Raw genomic sequence first — 21,980 nt, forward strand, 5'->3', positions numbered from 1 at the left:
AATTGTCAGAAGTAACCAATATACTTTCAGTCCCTTTACCTCTTCCATACTATAAATACTGTAGTACCAGAAAAATATAAGAAAGCAGCAGATAAATAAAAGAAAAGAGGAAAAAAGGAAGGAAGGAAAGAACAGATCACCCTACCCTAATTACCCCCTCTATAGGCTCACAGGGCTGGGTGGCGACCTTGCTGTGGCGCCTCGCGTGCATCTCCTGACCCCGCCACACGCTATCTGGGCCTCTTGTTTCTCCCGGCTTTAGCTCCTCGTAAACTGTTTTAATATCGAACGCTTTTCAGAGGGATGGGCTGATGAATGAAAACATGAAATTCCTGCTTGCCCTTTAAGGTAGGCTTAAAGAGGTGCAGGCGATCAATTAAGAGGGGGGAAAAAGAAAAGCAGCTAAACAGAAAAGGAAATGAGGCTGGAAGCCAGAGGAGAGGCAGAGAGAGAGGGCTGGGGCGGCGTAGGAGAGGGAGGGATGTCAGAGTCCTCCACTTTGGCCACGGGCAACCCAGACCCCCCCGGCCCCCTGCTAAAAACACACATGACCTCCCATGATGACTGTTAGGTGCAAAACTGACTCAAAACCATTTGCTAAAGACAGCAATTTTAAGTTCCTGCTCATTGAAAGGATACCTGGAGAGATCAACAATTTAAGACCTAGAGACCAGAAACCCAGAATTAAAAATACCCAGTCAGCTTATGTCAAGGTCCAGGAAATGCAGACTTTCTAATCACGTAGGCGTATGTAGGTGTGTATGTATTCCTGATCTCAGAACTCTGGGTAAGTAATATTTGAGAGTTTGAACGGCAAAACGGCAAAGTGGTAAAATAATAACATCTTCATTTTAATCACAACAATCACAACAAATCATACATCAGACAGACAAAAAAAATCTAAGATCTTGGCTGTTTTATACGAAATATCTCTTTGGATTTATAGAGAGTTGACTGACCTGCAAAGCAAGTAAACCAAACAGACTGAAACATAATACATTTACATTTTAGCATTTTTTATATACTCTCATGATGTTTCTAGATGACTGAACCACCCAGAGACCATTCTTAGCCCAAAGCTAAAGTTTTTTTCTTACTAGTTTATTCGTCTATAACAAACCCTGCTGTATAAATAGGTATAATTGTACGTTTTGGGATTTTGGATAAAAAAAGCAACCAAGTAGGTTAATAATTATCATTATTTAAGAATACGAAAACTGTTTTTATTTCTAACAATAGTTATATTGGAATCTGTGAAGTCACACTGGAACACAAGTAATGAAAAGGTGACTATACAATGGCTTTTAAAGAGGCACTAACTTGATTAGTGTTGTTACATAAGTAGATTGAGTTATTAAAAGTATTTCATGTTAAATCTCATTAGGTCCATCAAATACAAAGCAATATAAATTGAGTTGCCTGAGGAAGTTGTTATATACCACATTTCTATGTAAAGTTACACACTCTACAAGGAATATGAGATACATTGCTGTAAAACAAATGTGTATTTCAGCAGTTTTTTGTAAACGGCACAGAACAAGCTGAAGCATGTTTCCTATTAGTAAAGTACAGGCCTGCAGACCTCCCCCTTTGGCCCAGTATAAGTAAAAGAGTCATACAATGCTGAAAAACACAGCTGAAGATTATTAATAATCCATATGAAATGGTAATATAATTTTTTTTCAGTTGGGACACATAATTCCAGCTGTAAATCAGTTTTAAAAGTATAGACAAGAAGACTAGATAGAAAAAAGTGATTAAAGCTCCATTCAGAAATTGTTTCATTTAAGTCTCTGCAAACAGGTGATAGGGTATGGGGGATGATTTTATATTAAAAATATATTCCAGTGTAAAAAATAATTATATTAATAAATATACTAACATATACTGGTGTTATGCAGTATCAAAGGTGTGGTTTAAAACTCAGAAGCAGTTAAGCCAAAAGGCTGCCCGTTCATAAGGCACTAAAACTAAAATTCAGGTTGTAATACTTTTATTTATTTTTTTCTTTCTTCAAAAGTTAAAAGTCAGCATCTATCCTTATACAGTAAAATCCTGTTTATAAGAGGAGGAGCTAGGAGAACTTAAACCAGCTAGATAAATGCAGTACAAGAGAATGACATCAGCTTTCTGTCATTTATAAGATCTATTCTAGGATTATAGTTCAAATTCTGCTCTACGCTAGAAGTAGCTAATGCAACAGAAATTCTAGATATGTGTTGTGCACAGTTTACAGTACAAGGGTAGCTTAAAGCGAGCAAGACTGTCATTAAGTGCAGATCCTATTACAGTGTGGTCTGAGGCTTTTAACCCCAGGGTACCACTTCTCATAAGGGCAAGCAATCGGAGCTTAACTCCTGCTCCTGCAGCCTGAGCACCGTCCTGTCCGGGGAACGGGCTGTTTCTGGGCACTGAGGCTCCACAGTAAACAGAGGTTCTGTATCATTGGTGTACAATAACAAAACCGTCAATTTTAAGATCTTATCTCACTAATAATATTTTCCAAAGTGATGTGCACCGATTCGATTTTTTAGGTACGACACTGAAGATTCTTGCTCTTGGATCAGTGAAATAATGACAGAAATGCTAGTTAAAGAAAATAACAAGTAAAGGAAATCTGCAAAATGTTGCTTTGTAATAGTAAAAACACTTTTAATTTATATAAAAATCTTAATATAAAAATATTTTTCTACTCTTTGCTTTTATGAGTTTTTTTAAATGAGCTTAATACATTTACATAATGTCAACCATTTGTTTTCAGAACAAAACAATCTATCATAATCATTCTATGTCACAATGCCAGGATATTTATTACTGATCAAAACCATTCTGAATGCATTCTATTAGTCAACAGAAATAATATTGAGTTTCTACTTGTAACAAGACCAAAAATTTTGATTTTAGAATTATTTATAAACCCAGTAAAGTAACACTTTTATTTCCAAACTAAATGTATACAATGGAAAACAATTAGCATTTTTATGTTATTCACACACAAATGTTAGATAATTTATGCCATCCTGATAATAAAGAGAAGATGTTGCATTTGCAGACAACTATTAAATATCTATGGCGAATCAATAATGCCACCAACCTCAGGCAAAGATGCTGACAACACAATACCTAAACCGTCTTCTCTCATCATAGTTTTAAACATGTGACAACTCAGAGAAGTTAAATCATCTGCACTACAAAGATTGCTCTTTCACAGAGATAATATGATAGAAATTAAAACTGAGTTTTTACATGAAAAAGAAAGAAACATAGAGATCTCTGCTGTCTGCTCAGACCATCAAGACGTGTGAAGCATCACTATTTTAGATTTCACTACCAGATGCTTGAGATTTATATATTTAATCAAAATCAGTACTTGTTCATTAGTGTGGCGTCACACTATTACACACAAAAAAAGTATAACTGAATATATTTATATTAAAAGGCTGATCTATTTACCACAAAACCTTTGTTTTGTTTGGCTCATTTCAGGTTTTTCAAAATTCGATATAACCAAACAAACAAAATTGTTTTGTTTCTAAATACTGAATATAGAAAAACATTATTCAAGATGACAAGTAGATCTAAAACACCTACAGGCATCTTTTCATTAGCTCGTTTTATTTATTTTTGGTGCATAATCCTTTAGCACTCAATAGAAAATTTAATAGGTCCCATGGCCACAGCACCAGACTGGTCAATATGGAACCAGACAACTAATTACTTCACACCCTGCTTTCTCCAGCTGCTGTAGTCTTGATATACACAATAGCAGCAGGCAATATTAAGTTTCCTGCTCTGTCTTTTATTGCTTTTAAACCTGTGTCGCAACCTGAACACACACTGCCAAGCTTCTTTTGAGTCTGGTCTGGCAGGGCCTGGTTAACCGTTTCCATTAGCCTTTGCATAATACTCCTCAAGCAGTATCTCCTCTGTGTCCAGATTTTTCACTGTCATTGTATAAACAGTGGACAGAAACATGTGGGACTGTAACAGATTTGAGTGTTACACTCAAATATTACAAAGTTTATGTGTGTGAAGCAAGATCTAGATATGAGTTTATTTTAAACAAGAAGACAACACAATAATCCAAAGGAATGCAACTGAAAAATATTTTGTTTCTAAGCCAACCTCACTCACCAATAATAATATTTCTTTTTTTTGTCTTTTAACTGTACAATATTCTTTAATTAAGTTCCCTTTTATTATAAACATGTTTTTATCTCATAATATAAGATTTGTTCAGTACAAAAACATTTTAGACTAGGTTAACTATTAAAAAAATGTTGTCTGATATTACATGCTTTTCCTGTTACTCGTATTCTTCTCTATACTGTTATGAATTTATTATGAAACAAACTGCTATTTAATTTTCATTTTAAAAAGGAACTTAAAAATGAAACTGCAAATATACATTTCAAGACTTTTTAAATAATATAAAGTGGTACTATATTTATTCCCATGTTGAAACAAAATATTTAAAAAGTAAAGATGTACAGATTATATAATTGTAAAAGTGACAACTTTTATGTTTAAATAAAGATGATCTTAACAGCAACTAAGATTATTAAATTCAACCAATTGTGCATGTTTTGTTTCTTTGACTCCATACAATGAATATTTAAACGTTACAAATGTAATACATATAAATAAATTGGTTTACAATTTAAGCAAATGAGTTTGATTGTAACCTGTAGAGATAATTTACTAGATTTATTGTAATCAGACCACAATGATCCAAATAATATATTTAAGAACTCATTGTGTTCATTTCATTAACAAAGAACATTTTTTCTGAAATATCCAGTTGATGAAATTAATACAACCTGAACAATTTTTATTTATAAAAATTTACATCAAAATCAGTATACCATGTTCACTACATTTTAATAAATCCATAATATTAACATATAGCAAACTAAAGCTCATTCAGAAATAATAAAAAACACAATAGATATTTTTTTCCAGTTTAAACTTAAACAAAAGAAGAATTTATTGCCTTTTATTTATTTTATATCAATTATAATATTATTTATTAATTATAATAATTAAGTCCCTTTCATTCAGAAAGTTTCAGGTTTTTCTGACACAAATACATTTAAATCCAAATTCATAATTTAAACATTTTTCTTTATATGCTGTATATATAATAATTACATTTATGTTTGGAGCTTAATTTCCCAAACAACTGATAACTATTTACACACCTAACTCAACCATGTGAGACTGGGTAATTAGTATTTCAATAAAATGTTATTTAATTTTTATTTATTTGTATATTTTTAATCCTTCTAAGGAATGAAAATAATGATGTATTAAAATAATCCCACATAGCTATTTTGAAAACAACACACTCAAGAAATCTTGGTCTAACAATTAAAAATATTTTATTTAATTTCGAACGAACATCTCTGATATTGAAAGCAAATTGTACACCGCAATATTTCTACCATCCTGGTATGCTAGGTCATGCTGCCTTCTTCAGTTTGTGTTTAAACAGGCTGGGAGCTACTCAGGCAGCAATGGGCTTCTGTTCTCCTTGACCATGTCTTTGAAGATGGATCTGAACATTCCCTCACCACACCTTCCCTTCTGCCAGAGTTTTTCAAGTGGGCTTCTGCTTCAATTCCTGCCACTGTCACTTGCCTTTGTTAAATAATATTCACTTCATAGTCAGTGCTTTCCTGGGAGATGTAGGTTTACTTTCTCAAAAGCATGTTTGCCAGTATGTAATTCTATGGTAGATTCGACCATACTCAATGAGTTTATTAGCACAATTTCAGTTGACACTGTGTCCGGTCTCGGTTAAGTCACAAAATCAAATTTTCTCATCTAAAAAAAAAAAGTGTCCATAATATTGTGGGTCAAACAAATCTCCTAGTCCCCTAACTATCTTAAAGTATCTTTATAAGCATCATGGCAAGATTTCACTTAAAATGTGTTTGAACACCGTGGTTAAACACATACTAAAAAACATAATTTATTTAAATGCATACGTAAATAAATAAAATATATTACTTGGTAAAATATTTTCTTATTAACCTCTGCTTAAGTAATTGATTTTGACACCCAGCTACCACCAGTTCTTTACACTACCTGAATCTCCTGATAAACAATACCTAAACATTAGATTTTCCTTTCTTGCAGTTTAACTTATTTCTGTAATTATTCAATAAAGGACAACTATTTTCCTTCTCATGCTGAATTCAAGAACTATCAAAACAAAACTAGTGGTTAATTAATTATAACAATAAATCATGGAAAAAGTCTTTTTAATCACTTCCATTACCATGGTTTGTCTGCTGTAAAACATACATCTATTTCAAGCTCTCTGTAGGTCCTTTCTTACTGAAGTCAAATGGGCTTATAAACCTGCATTTGTAAACAGAGAAGGCATGTAGCAGTCCTGTGCAATCCTTGTGAACAGGCAGTAAGTACCCCTTGCCTTGAAAACCATCAATCACCACAACACAGCTTATGGAAACAATATTATTATCAGAACCAGATTTCATGAATGGAAATAAGGTTGAAATATTAAATGTGGAACACATTTACAGTATGCCAAGATTAATTTAGTGCTTTATAATAAAGAACAGGAGGGGGTTTCCCATGCCCAGAATTTGCAGAAACAGTCCAAAGTACACACTGAGAATTTATATTAATTGAGAATTTATATCAAGGTAAAGACATTATGTTTATTCCTCTTGCACTACAAACTGTGCACTGTATGACTGTATGTGCATTGTATGACTTTATTTTAACTGTATTTAAAAACATATGTTTATATACATTATATTTATGTTAATGTGTGATTTTAACATTGAAAAAGAAAGTTCTTAATTCACATCCTATAATGTTACTACTAAAATGGTCCTAAAAAAGTATAGAACGTGACATTTAACGTGCTTAACCTGACACTGCTTTAATGTGACATTTATCTTATCTTAATATGAACTCTAGTATTTAATTAGAATGATTGCATTTATTTGTTTTTATTTTATTGTCTATTTGTCTATGTATTTGGAAATTCTAGAGTGAAAATTCACCTATTCAAAACTGACTAAAATCAAACTAAATACAGTAGAGAACGCCCTTGTGCCATTATTGCAATCTAAAAACTAATTCAAACAGAAAATGTAATAATAATGATGATGATGCTGTCTGTCTGACACAACTATGACTTAAAAAGATAGCAGTAATCAATATAATATTAAATAAAAAAAAACCTTAATTATGATATTTACAGTAATTGCTAATTTTTTCAGGTCTGTATTTATTCATCCTGATTTGCAGCTATTGAAACACAGCTATAGCCTAATAAAATTGAGTAGCTCCGTGAATTCTATTCCTAAAAAGAAATGTTATGCTGTTCTATAAAATACATATTAGATTTTATTTACAGTCCAGCAATTCATCTCATTACATTCATGGGAGGTAAAAAAATATTTTTTTTAGTAGGAATATACTTTTTTCTAGCAGTGAGATTGAATTAGAATAATTCTAAACAGATTTAATTCTTGTGTGCTTTCCAGTGGACCTTTTTGGAAGTTTTGACATCTTTTAGTTTCAGCAAAGGCACAAGGAAACTAGAAAAACCAGTGGGTTTAAGATTTCACCAAAGGTGCTTAAAATCTTTTTATGTATGACCCCACACACAGACAAATCACCAGCACTCAATACCTAATTTGTTGTAGGTTAAAGCTATCGTCAATAAAAGCCCAATCCTTATGGATAATGGGAAGAGTTAACCCCACTGTGAGCTGTGTAGAGTCATCCTTTGTCTCTTGCTAAATATTTGTCTTTGTCTATTGTGTCTGCAATCCTCCCCTCCCCACCACAAGTCGCTCCTCTGTAAAAACATTTAATAAAGATTATTTCCGATTTCGCTGCCCCTGCATGCCCATCAAAAGGACAACACCAAAGCAGTTAAAAGGGCCCCCACTGCTTTTATGTTGGCCAGAACAAATGTCCTGTAGCTCAGAAACAAGGGGACATGGGCCTCCTACAGCCTGGTAATAGGGAGGAAGTTACATCCAACTGATTAGCTAGTTCTAGCAACACAGCATAGACATAGGGATGCAAAGAGAAGATGTATGCTTCATCAGGAGAAGCCACTAAGTCACTGCATTTCCACCTCTCAAGGATGCTTAAACTCTTCTCTTCACCACAAAGCTCCAGTTTTAATTGCATTACTAAAGGACAACAAATGTTACGGCAAGTAAATACAGAAGTGATCGGATGTCATATGGTGGTGTTATGAAACGTAGACTCAGTTCTTTTCCTACAAGTAAAATGGAAAAGCCCAGAGGAACACAATACAAGGATATGGTTTTCAGCTCTACTGTGAATGTGAATTGCAAACCATTTTGTAAAAATCACATAAAAGCTATGAATAAATCTGAAAACTATGAGTATTCTGATCCCAGATATTAGAACAAACATGCATCCATTTTCTAACCCCTTCTTCCAATTGCTGCAGGGTAACAGTTTTAGCAAGTAACAGGCACAAGAAAAGGTTCACTCTGGACAGAATGCCAGATGCAAACATAGACATGCACAGTTTGATGGAACCATTGGATTAAATGCATTTTTAATATCATTTTAAAATATCTTTGATGCAAAAATTTGTGTTTAAAACAGCACTGGTGATTTATTTTTAGAGATTTTAAGATTTTTACCTAAGGAAATACTAAGTATAAGTAAAAGTCCTGTTATGTGTTACTTGTCTTCCATAAAAAGAAGAAATGCCTAGAAATACATACTTTTCTTTCTACATTGACAGCATATTATTCCTTGTATTGTCAAATACAAGGTATTGGCAAAATAAACTTTTTTTTGTTTAGAATTCACAATAATACAAGGAATTGTGTTTTTGTATATAACTAATGAATGTGCTCTTCCCACATTACGATCACTAGTGAGAAATACTTTTGTTGCATTTTGATCTGAAAACGTGAATACTCCTCATATTCAAACACCCTGTGAAACTGCACACTCTGGTACTGAGCAAAGAAAAAGTGGTGTCCTGTGCAATTCAGAATATTCCACGTGCATCAGAAAAAAGAACATTTTCATTTTTTTAATATTTGTAATATATTGTTTATAATGCTGATTGAAACATCTCATTGATATCTGTTATATCAATGTGCCCTTACATTCCAAAATACACAAAAAAATCAAATAGAATACACCCCAATAAGTGAGGAAAACACTGAAACTATATTTAAAGTTATGCTTTATTTATTCTGTGATTTGAAATTAAATACTACTAATGGTGTAAAATACTTCAGATGTATAATAATTGTATTATTAGATAATTTTATTGTAATATCAAGAAGCATACCAATGGTGAAGATTATGTTTCTTAATATATTTTTTCAGACAATGTGGACAATGATTTACTGTTTTTACTCATTAACACTTCACAAATTCGTTATCTGTTTGCTAACCCTCAGACCCTTAAAAACAGTCAGCTCAATAAAAGGAACTGTGGACCAGAATGAGCTCAGACACCGGGTGTTCTCCACAGGAGATGCATAGTTGGAATTCACCATTCAAAATTTTTTTTATCAAAAGAATATCTGCAGCTAAACATTTTATTATTACACAAGTAATTTATTCAAATAATGCCCCAAAGACTACAATAATAAATGCATTAACTAGACATTATTTTTATTCAGAAACGTTTACAAAATTCCTAAAGGTAACACTGAATTCAGAATTGACTAAGACTCTTATTCAAGTTAAGATAATACTTGGGAATTTCATTATTCAAGCCCAAAACTGCAACACAGTTAAAACAGATTGCCATTATACATGAAAATAAAAGTAAATAATACAGAATTCAGAGCTCATCAATTGCATTCTAACACAAGCCATTGTTCTACATTCTTGTAAAACCTGCAAATTATTGTTTACACAGATTGTTTGCATTTACAAAATAGAATTATACTTAATAAAATACTGTTTTTGTATCATTAAATACAAACATTTGCGAGGATATAATGTGGTGAAAAACAACTTACCTTGTCAATGCTCCTTTGGCTCCTGTGACTTTCAGAGGAAGGTTAAAATCCAGCTGATTCGCCTATAAATAAAAACATAACTTTTAAATATTTTTAAAAATTACAAGCATAAAAGTGCAAATCGTGGGAATGTGAGATTACTATGAACAGTTAAAAAGTCAATAGATTTTTTTTAGATTTTTAAATACAGAGAATCGTTTTTCAGGCATAGTTTAGAGGTTTTAGACTTTATTTATTTTAGTCTGCATCTGTTTCAAATTAATCTGCCATTTAAAGGTTCAATTTAGGACAAAGACCTACCCATTTTCCCCCTAAAACAGTGTTATTTAAACTGTTCTTGCACTTCTCTGGAAATGACCACTGCACTTCCAGGTATCCTCACGTTTCTTTCACTTGTTTTCATCTTAATACTCTGTGGTGCTTTTAGACATCCTGTAGTGTCTCATACAGAAGACGTATTAGGAGCAGATAGAAAACAATTCCTCTGTATATATCCTCTTGGATAGACTTTTATTTTTTTCTTATATCTCTCATACTAAATCTATCTTTTTACTTACTTATTATGAATTACATTTTAAACCATTTTCTGCTTTGAATTTTAGCCTCTGTGCCATTTTGGACTTCAACAGTGTGAAAGCCCTCAGAGCAGGAAGAGAAGTGGAAGTGGCGTCAGGATAGCCCTCCTTGCTTTACTTCAATGTGTGTCCAGGGACTGTAACACATACACGTCTTGAGAGGCTCATAGATCATGTAACTCAAATTAAACACAAATACAGTCAATACAGTGTTGCTGTGTCTAAGTCCTTTAAAATAGTAAAGCTAATTAGAACATTACATTGTACCAACTAATCTAATAAATTATTTCTCCCACAAATATAAATAAATATTGTCTCATTTTCTTAGAGCTGGCCAGTATTTGGTGGTCATATTCTAATTATGTTTATTTTTCACACATTTTTAGTTCCTAGAATAAGTATTCGTACATGTGATTTTAAAATGCATTCCTGAAGCTAAACAATACATTATTGCTAATACAAAGATATATTATATAAGACATTTAAATATTTTATACATGTAGAATTGGTGTAAATATTTTGCGAATACTACCAATGCTTTACAACACTGCTTTAATACAATTAAACTATTTAATATCATATTTATGAATAATTGTATTAATTCTACACACTCACACTCATGAAATACACAACTTAAAAAACACAGAACACTTATTAGGTTGCAGACCCCCAAAAAGTAATCTTTGTAGTCTGTCTACAAAGTCTGTTTTTTTTCTTTCTTATGTCTCTCATACTGTATATGTATTATTTCTTATTAATTAGATTTTAATTTAAGTACATGTCACTGGTAAGTCATTTAAAGTTCTACTGTTCTAACTCACCCGGATGCTAGAGCATGAACTGCAATTTGAACTGTATAACAAAGGTACATTTTATAGCTTTTTCTATACCCAAGCTCTCCTGCCTGTACATGACCTAGCTGTTAACTCACAAAGCATACTTGCATTGTCCTTTCCCCAACAGTGTGAGACGGTGTTCAGTTCAGTTTACACTGCTCAGTTTTTTTTACATTACACAGACCAATGGTGGTACTGTATGTATTTTCCTTCTAAATGGTAAGGACAACTCTCTATTTTTCCTAACATTTCCCAAAAACCTGATATCAGCAAATGCAGACAAGCAAGAAACCCATGAATCACAGATGCAGACAAGGGGGAAAACCCTGTATTGTGACATCAGTGGTCACAGCATTAAAGAATACTTATGTAATTACCTTTAGGAAGTTGAGACAAAAAAATTAAATGTAAACAAATTGTCAATAAAATATCAATTACCTTTCTTTCTATATCCACTCAATAACTATGAAAAGGAATAAGCAGTATTTTTCAACACTGGGACAATATTTAGGTGGTTATGAGGATGCTGGTATGTGATTGATCCAAAGTTCTTGCCATTTCTTGAAGGAAGACAGAGTATAATATTGAAGTAAATGCTCAGTTCAAATTTCATATTTTTAGTGCATAACTCACAAAGGTGTGAGGGAAAAAGCTGGCTACTATTGTGTGATTTATTGTTAAGCCAAATATACTGTATTTATAAAGCCATGCTCATAATTATTTCACAAACAAAACATTTATGCATGGTGACAGAGAAGTTAGCATTGTTTCCTTAGGTCCTGAATTTTAGCTTGGTGTCTCTAAACTGGCTACTGTGCGTGTGTCTGCCCTTCAATGGACTGGAGTGCTGTCCAGGCTGTCATTATGCCTTGTGTGTGTGCTTCCCTGATAGGTCCCAGACAGCTGCAACCCTTATCAGGAATAATTGTCTTCCTGATAATGGATAGATGGAAGTCTAAAGCTTTCCTTTAAGGTTTATGAAGCATCAATATTTTCTTACAAGACAGAAAATCTTAAAAATATCTCAAACACTGTATGCAGCTAGGGAAAGTTAGTAAGAAAGGGTGATGATATCAAGCAGCCAGTTCACACCAAGCTGTCGAGGCTGAACTCTGAAAAGGCTCCAAGTATTTAATCATTTCTTAAAGACTCTCTGTGCTTAGAATGAATGTAATTAAAAGGCCTTTGGAATGATAGGGATGCACAGGCAATAATTTTGCATTTGGAGACAGCAAGCTATTCCGAAAAGCAAAATAACCAAGCCCCATTTAATTCTCCAGCAGCCTATTACAGCCAAGATCAGGGCATGCATACTAACAAAGAATATACACAAGACCCTGAAAGGAACTCTATTACCTTGTCTTGTAATCTTAGCTCTTTTGTATTAGTAAAGCGTTTTTGTGCAACTGTGTACTTCTCTTCTAGTCACATCAGCACCATGTGTTTCACCATTCTGTCAAGCTTCTTCTTTATTATGATGTAAAGATTTTTTTACATTGCTGTTTAAATTCTGTAATAGAGAGAATTCTAACAAACAGTTTTAGTTTTTAAAGTTCTGTCAAAGTCATTACATTACTTCTCTTTCAACAAATGTTTACAAATCGTCATATCTAACAGTCATGAGCCTAAGCTAAGAAATGTCAGGATGTTCCCACACAGTTCTCATTGTCCTCCCGTGATACACACATCCTCATGCGCCAAGAGCCTCCAGCCACCCCGAGCCAGTCACTGTGGGCCTGGACGCATACAGATGGATCCTGGGGACTGCGAGCCACAGTCATCAACCAGCCTCTCAGGCCAGAACCCGCCCTGATGCATTCTGGAGGCCAAATGGAAATAAGGCCAAATTAACCTCACAAACCTAGACTTAGAAGTCTACTAGTAATGTAAAAATGTCAAAATACTGTAGAATTTTCCTTTTGATTATTTACATGACAAATATTTTCTCTGTTTCCTTTTGCACAGATGACCCTTTCATGACTGGTATAAGTAATAGCTTCTTGGACTTTCTCTTTTTGTTTGAAAATAGAATTGCAAAATCCCATTTTTACCATTACTGGTTACCACTCTTCTGTTAGCACGTTGTTGTGCCAGATATTTTCCAGCTCAATGCAGGACACTTGTAAAGCTCAATGGTAAAAGATTAATTACTGATAGCCAATCAGTCTGCCATGACTTGAGCCTCTGTCTGGCTACATAATGTATTTTTTCCAAATTCATAAAAGTAAAACTATATAAGAACATCATAGTTTTGTTGAAGCAGTTCACTTTTGCAAACAATTGTAAATATTTCATTTTTCTATCACATATCAAATTTGTTGAAGCTCAAATATTTAAGTTTGATGAACTAACAAGAGAGTTTAAGAAATAGCAAAGCATTGTTAAAATTGCCTCTTAATTCACCATTTACTGTAGATGTTTTCTCTATACTGAAGCTTATCATTGGGCATCACACTGGTAACACGTTTCACTCTGCTGCAGTCAGTAGACTTCCTCCAGGAGTGGTGTTTAATAATTATGTAGGGGTTGATGTCTTTTAAGTAATGATATATTTTTAATTTAATGTATATTTGTACTGTTTGTCTGTTTTAGAAAGTCTCTGTGTGTGTGTGTGTGTGAAACATAGCTGCTCAGAAGCTAAACAAATTCCTGAGAAATCAGACAATAAAGTATTATCGTATTATACTGTAAAAATCAATAATGTTTGACATTAAAAAACTGTAATGCTTTAAGGCTTTGCTTCTGGAAAATCTAAATTCTATCAGTTACAGTATTCATATAAGGATCAAAGACACAAAAATTAACCTTGTGCTTCAAATGCTACATTTATTGAAACATAGCCAGCCAAAAGCTAATAAAAACAAATGTTAAAATGCTAAAATAATTTGTTATTCAATCCATTCATCCTTTTTCTAACCACTTCATCCAATTCAGGGTCAAGAGGGAGTCTATCTCTGCAAGAACAGACACAAGAAGGGAAACACCCTGGGTGGGATGCTAGCCCATTGCAGAGATATGAAATCCTTTGTTATATAAATAACTTCATACTGATAGACTCTCTCCTCAATATATTCACCTGCTTAAATAAGTACAAAAAACGGTCGCTAAGTGCTTCACTGTAGCTAAATAGTTCTTGTCATAGCATTTCAACCCATGATGTAGAAGCTGATACCCTGACATCTTTAAAAAACAGCTAGATGAGATCACTGGATCAATTAGCTTATTGCAACCAAAAGCCACATGGGCCATATGGCCTTCTCTCATTTTAACTTTTCTTAAATTCCAACTCCACCAAGACACCTTAATAAGGGCAACTCAAGATTAAATTCATTTTCAATTCCATTGTTCTTTCCTACCTGTTGAAAATACCTCTACCTGGAAGTGACCACAACTAAGGGAAATGTTAGCTGTTTGGTGTGAATATACATTAGTCCAACAACATTTTGTTTTGAACAAAACATAATGACAATGTATTAACTCCAGCATGGGTCTGAAATACAAACACTCTACAGAATTACCTTGTGAAGACAGAATAATGTATTTCTGTATGAGCTTCCTTATATAATACAAAAATATACATTTTCTGTTCATAATGGTATAATTCTGTCACTAATTCAACCACCAAGTTCTTATGACTCCTGTATTAGTTATCTGTAGTACCTTTGTCTAAGTGGATCATCAGTTATTGTCTTGAGTGTACAAGATCCTGCCACACATCCCTCCGCCTTTACACTGCACTGCTTTCCAATTTTAAATTCAATGAGCCTCATTGGCATGACCAATGAATTACAGTGTTGACCAAGCAACAACAATTAACAAGACATTTACAACAAAAATCATATCATTATTGCAATTTGAAAGACTCACTCTCTGTTCCTCAGTATGAGGTCACATACTGGGCTCCCAGCTCTATTAAGTGTGCTCCCCAATCCCTCCAGTACTTTTGGAAGTTTTTCTGATCATGACAGGTGTGAGAATCCTGGGATTAGAATAATTATTTTAGGCAGAATGTTTATTGAATCCCAGATTTCTTGCATCTTGAATTTGCAGTCAGGTCTACCTGTGTCCATTTTCTATGTCTATGCTGTGGCCACTAAGCTTGTCTTCTCTGGGGTGGTCAGGTCTGCCTGTGTCACGCAGTTTCTATGGCCAGGCTGTGGTCCCTGAGTCTGTCTTCTCTGGGCAACCAGGTCTACCTGTGTTACCCAGTTTCTATGGCCACGCTGTGGTCACTGTGCCTGTACTTCATCAGGGTCTGTTTCTTCTTGTTGTTTCTCACCCCGATCAGATATTTGACCAGTATGTATTGTCTCTTTAGGGCTCAATAATATGCGTGTGTTCCAATTGGTTAGGCTTGGTTGTGTGATAGTATTTTTCTTGGTCCAGGTTGTTTCCCACAAAGTTCTGCTTGGTAACTCACACAAGTAACTGTACACTGTATCTAAGACATTTCCCTGTTAGGACAACAGTTGAGACATTGAGACAATCTTTTGTGATGAACCCTTTCCACCCCCACCCCCAAAATAGAGGTCAAGGTCAATGACCTCCTGAAATGGGTGTACTCTTTAATATTTTGAATTATCTTGGAAAACAGCACAGACTTGGTTGGGGTCTTGAATTAAAGAGAACACCCTGGAGATCCTTTCTGAACTTTCATATTTTGAATATGTCTTACTTAGTACACACACTAGAAATAAATATAAAAAACAAAAACAGGAAAAAATAGCAATTGCATTTTATTGTCCTTCTTCAAAAGGCGAAATCTCAAGTTGTGAAATACCTAGGTTGAACATTTCTCTTTCCAGGTCTTCTCTAATGTGTCTCCTAACTAGCATAAAAGTTGAGAGTGATTTAACAAACAATACAAAATTGGCATGGATATTTATGATGGCTGGTCCTGGAATTATTTTCTCCTCCTTCCTGGAGATGTGAAATAAATAACACAAATCGATGTAAAGTTAAATTGTTCATTGCGTTTTGTTGTTGTATTGACTTCTGGCTGTGCTAGAGAGCCCACATATAATGTTTTTAGAGAAAAAAATGTTTTTGCACACTTTTGAACACTTCTGGTGTGTATTTATGACAGATTGACAGGAGGCTACAGTATGTGATCTTCAATTTCTTGATAGAATAAAACCTAAATGGGAAAGACAGGCAATGCAAGGACAGCTAAAAACTCTCTCTTCGCTAAAGCCCTCCCTAAAACGTCTCTAAATGGTCAGATTTTGATGAATGACAGCTGTTTCTTCCTATTACATCAGCTTTTCGGTAGCCCGGTCGGTTTGAAAACTTATGGGGGCCTTCGGCAGCCATTTCTTTTTTGTTTACCATATTTTCCACATGGGTTTACATGGGAAAGTTTAAGTCTACAAGGGTCACTTTTTCAAAGGTAAGGATCTCATGTCTTTTGGTGAATTTTTGCTGGAGAATCGATTATTCTTCTCTAAAATGAAACGGTAGATATACCTTCAAAAACGATTTGCTTTATGCTTTTGTATCTGGAAAGATAATAATGGCATGGTATGCTGAAAAGATAATGGTGTCCCGTTTGTTGTGATGTACGGTTCGCAATGTTGTGTTTTGATTTTGCTCGTCAAAATATTTGTAATAATCCCGTGCAGTTTCTGTCTGAAGTGTTGTTGTCGGCATTATGCTTTATTACGGATTAGTTTCTCTGTTGTAATAATGATTGTGATAAGAGGAAAATGGACTTGCATTTGTGATATTTTGAGAATTTTTTTTAAAAATGTTGTTCTTAGTGATGGAAAGTCTAGCATTTGAAGGGAATTAACACTCGTAGTGGGAGGGGCCTACGATGGAGTCGATAGGGATATTTCTCAGTTTGTTTATTATATTAAAACCGATGTCCAGCCTTTAAATTTAAAATGTAGGATTGCTTTTTAAAGTTTGTCAATTAATTTATCTAAAGTCCTGAAAAAAAGTTGTATATGATTAATTTAGATCTTATATGAACAAAGATTATCCATGACCCACTATGAAGAGATTAAACATGTTTTTAGGATAAGAATAATTTTAGAATAATTAGTTTGTCTTCTTACTTCCAATTACAAAATGACTCAGTACACAGCAAATTTAACTTACAGGTTTTATGGAAATCTTTAAAATCTTTAATTTCTACAGCACAGACCCTTTAGTTTTCCTTCATGCAACCAGAAAATAAATTAGAGATCTTCTCATTATTCACCTTTTACTTCTAAGAGTAGGCCAAGTGTATAAGTCAGTCATTTGCTCTTGAGCAAAATGGCATAATAAAAACAGCTAATTTCATGTGAATAGCTAATAAATAAAGATCAAGATTATTTTTCTGTAGTCTTCTCGTAGCTGTATGAATTCCTCTGCTTTCACTATTATATTAACATTTCTAATGATGGCATCATATTTTACTGATCATGTCAAATTACACAATAGCTTCTGGACGTCTTGCACAGCAACCAAAATGAGGTGTACTTCTCTTTTTAAATCAGAAGACTTGAACTTAAATGACATGATATGATAAAGACTATTTTTCTTTTCTGGTAACTTTAACAACCACTTGAAAAAAATATTTTTACTAAACTGAGTTTCTATCACACAGTATATGGCAGATATATTACCCTGCAACTCACGCCTGGCAGCCCACTGAAGTCCAGCAGGTGTGAGCTTGTGAGACCTGGGAAAAGCAAAGTTGCTGCTGGAAGAGGTGTTAGTGGGTCCAGTAGGGGGCGCTCACCCCGTGGTCTGTGTGGGTCTTAATGCCCCAGTATAGTGACGGGGACACTATACTGTAAAAAGGCACTGTCCTTTGGATGAGATGTAAAACTGAGGTCTCTCTGTGGTCATTAAAAATTTAAAAAAGAAGGGGTTACTAATAATAATATTAATACTATTAGTTACTACTACTACTACTTCTAATGTGTTTGAACTGTAGCATTTTGACTGCATTTAAAACTTGTAATTATTAGCCCTGAGGAAGTTGGTAAAACCAGAGATACAATGGGTTAAGTAAGATCTAAATTAAGTTTAGTAAAATCTGAGGAAGTTGTAAATTCCATTAAACTGTTTTTTTTGGGGGGGGGAGGGGATTGTGAATGTTTACATGTATTATTAAAGTAACAATAGTAATAATACTAAGTAGTACTAATGGAAGTAATAATAAAGTAATAATACTAATAATATGAAGTAGTAACAGACTGAAAACCATTAAAAACGTATTGGTCTTATAAATGTTTAGTCTTAACAAAAAAATAAATTAGGGCCAATGTGTTAGGAAATCTACATTCCTGACTGGAGTGTTCATTTGAGGTCTCCATGGGAGGCTTCTGCAGGGAGCAGTCATTTTACCTCTTGAAAAGAGCTGAGTTTGACAGGCCTCAAGTGATTACACCTGTAGACAGAGGTAAGGAGAAGACAGAGGAAGGATGTCTCTTTTGGAGAGTGAGAGGAGTGAGTAAAATAATTATAGTTAAACTATTATTTAGTAGGTTTGGAATTAATCAAAATTCCTGTTTAGTTGGGAAAATGTTTTAAAAATATTAGGACTCTAAGCGGAGTTAGGTTTGGAGTTAAGAATTGAGAAAGAAAGGTGTTTAAGGCTGCACTTTGGATAAATGAGAGTTTTAATGGATCGGCTTTCTGACTCAAGGTTTAAATCATAATTCAAATTAACCTGATGCATATTTGATTGTTTTCTCAAAGAACAAATCTCTTTAAGGTTTTAGTACAGCAGCATTAATGTGCCACGCTCTACTTTATAGTATTTCTTTCCATAAAAATGAAATGAAAATATTATTCAGATTTTTTGTGAAATAGATACACAAATGTAGAAAAATTAAACATTAATTTTATTTTATTTATCGACCAAACTACCTGATGTTCCAAAAACTTCATCAAGCCATTTTCAGAAGGACCAAGAGAATCGGCTCCCACAGGGTGGACTGAGGGTTCACACTTCTGAATCTACTGACCCTGGTTGTGGGTGTCTCTTAATAAAATCAGCTTTGTCGAAATGGCAAATAATTTTCAAGAAGCGCACAGTTTCCTTTTTCTTCAAACCAGACAAAAACGCCAACTTTTAGAAAACACCTGGTCGCTGGCAGCCCATAAAAGACCACGGCTAATTGTGGTTTTCCTTCTATCCCTTGCAAATGTTAACAAGAAAAATAATTTACAGCCTACAAGACTATGAACAGCACTAGGTTACAGCTCTGCAGTGTAAGTAAGAGACATTTTGAAACTCAGAAATCTCTGATTAAACCATTAGATTTTATTTACGGGAAATGCAAGCAAAACACCATGCTGTACACCCTCTTCCTTCTGAGGGTCATGAAAGTTTAAATGATGGTAAGATGCTAAAATGATCCATGAAATGGCAATTTAACCATTGTTCTACTCCAAATTTCTAATCACTCTTTACTGAGGGAATTCAAAGTGAAATCTGTATATACAGTATTGAATATGCTGAATAGAACCAATGTACTTTTCTTCTCTTCTCAGAAAAATAATATGCACAATGCTTTTTAGAGAATGGGTCCTGGTAGATTTAAAGAATGTTCTTGGCTTGAGAGTGAGGTTATCAAAACATAAAACATGGTTCAGCTCTGGCTACTTGTATAAGCTGCTTAGCCCCTTTACCAATACTCAGTGAAGGGAAGAAAAGATAACATTGTCCACAGACACTTTGCACTTTAAGCACTATCAGTAATGGAGACCCTTGTCACCTGCATGCAAAGGGTTTGACAGACCACACCCTGCTGGAAACAGAAAGGAAGTCTTGTTAATAGGAAGTATTATTTCGTTTTTAATCAGAATCTGTAGCATCCCAGGTTGCCATGACAAGTCTCTTGCAAAGGCTTGTTAAGATTTCTAAAATCTAAAAATACTAGCTTTTCCTGACCAAAATGCCACTGAAGGGATTGGACTGAAAACACAGCAAATACATCAAAAGTACTGCAGTAAATAAACTCCACAATTTGTACAGAACTTCTGTTTATAAAAATATGACATCTGAGAGTGTTGTTCAAAACAGCTGCTACCCATTAAAAAATATTTAACTTGATTATTTCATTGTAATTGTAGAATATTATGAATCTATCAAGAGCCAGATTTTGTAGCTGGACAGAGTTAGACGTCAATGCATTAAACATACTTTTTAGAAAATATATCTAATTCTTGTTTTTAGGAAGACAGTGGTGTAACTGCCCTCTATACATGAATGTTAAACATTTGCAAGAAGATTGAGACAAATATCACAACATAATATTTGGGGTTTTAACAACTATTAAAATCTCCAGGTAAAATTAAGAGCTCTGTTAAAGTCAGCACACCTTTAAAGAATTATCATTTTATACTTCAATAGTAAACTATTCCACAGTGGGACAAATAGAAAACAAATGCACTTGAATTCCTCTACACATATTGTGAACAGATTGATTCCGCCTTTCTTTGAGCTTTAACCCAGACAACACTGAAATGGATAAATTAACATCCTCAAAAACATTCAAAATATAATCAGTGCACAGAATTATGATGAGAAAATAAAATGTTTTCATTTCTTTCAGTGACTAATTTGATAATATGGAAGTGGCTGACCATTAATGAGTTGCATCATCATCATCTGAAACAATTTTTCTCCCACTTCAGTTTGGTCAAAATTATATTTTGAACACATTTAGAGTTTTTAAAAGTCACAAGTGTTTTTTCCATTACATGATGGAGCAAAGCAGATTAATAAACCAGCCCAGGAGAGAGATCGTACTTCCAAAGATAATAACAAACTGCCAAATTGCATTACTGGGACGCAGCCAGAGCAACACCTGTCTGGAGTAGCCTAACCTGTCCGAATGGGGAGGCACAGCTCAGGTAGGCCACAGCCTCATGTGTTATTAAAACACCCTGCAATGGGACAGATATTCATGATATTCTGCCTTGACTGGAACCAGCCAACTCTGAATTAACAATTCTAGCAAACTTTTATTCCAATATGAATATAAAGTGATTTTGTGTAGTTCCAAGAGATTGTGTTTGTTTTTCTAACCTTAGTAGGTCATTTATATTAAAATATTTATGAACAAAAAATATTCTAAACTTTATGGGAAATACAATCGCTCTATTGTGTAGTGTCATTTAAGCATCTGCAAGAACCAGATCAAACTAAAATCGACAGAAACCACAACAGTAGAGCATTAGCTCTGATGCCATTAAAAACTACTGCCCCCTGACTAAAACTTTGTGGTCAGGAAATGTAAATATGAATAATATGAATTGTTAGTTTTTATTAAATCCCTCATTCCCTAGTTTTAATATATTTTCCTCAGTTTGCTTTTATTCTGTTTATTATACATTAAACATCCTGCTGCAAAAATACTTGATTCCTGAAATAGCGTCCTATCCTAAAGGCAACAGGACTTCTGTTCATATCTGATTTTGCTTGTTTTCCCAAGAAGAGCTTTTCATTTGTAATATTGTAACTGTGTATTTCTGTTTGCATTCTGTTGGCATCTTTCCACCACCTTGTACTCAAGCTTACCTTTGTTGCACCACCATTCTCACCC

General features: G+C 34.0%; 1 long non-coding RNA gene across 1 annotated transcript in view; it reads right to left on the bottom strand.

The window, feature by feature from the left end:
• LOC148830024 (uncharacterized) overlaps window positions 1-21,980 on the bottom strand; it is a 108,738-nt gene that overhangs the window by 71,940 nt on the left and 14,818 nt on the right. The window contains exon 2 of the long non-coding RNA XR_016091298.1: window positions 10,020-10,081. This is a non-coding gene — a long non-coding RNA (uncharacterized LOC148830024). The remainder of the gene's footprint in view (window positions 1-10,019; window positions 10,082-21,980) is intronic.

This window comes from Atractosteus spatula, chromosome 7 (genome assembly GCF_055471065.1).
Source record: "Atractosteus spatula isolate fAtrSpa1 chromosome 7, fAtrSpa1.hap1, whole genome shotgun sequence".
Taxonomy (NCBI): Eukaryota; Metazoa; Chordata; class Actinopteri; order Semionotiformes; family Lepisosteidae; genus Atractosteus; species Atractosteus spatula.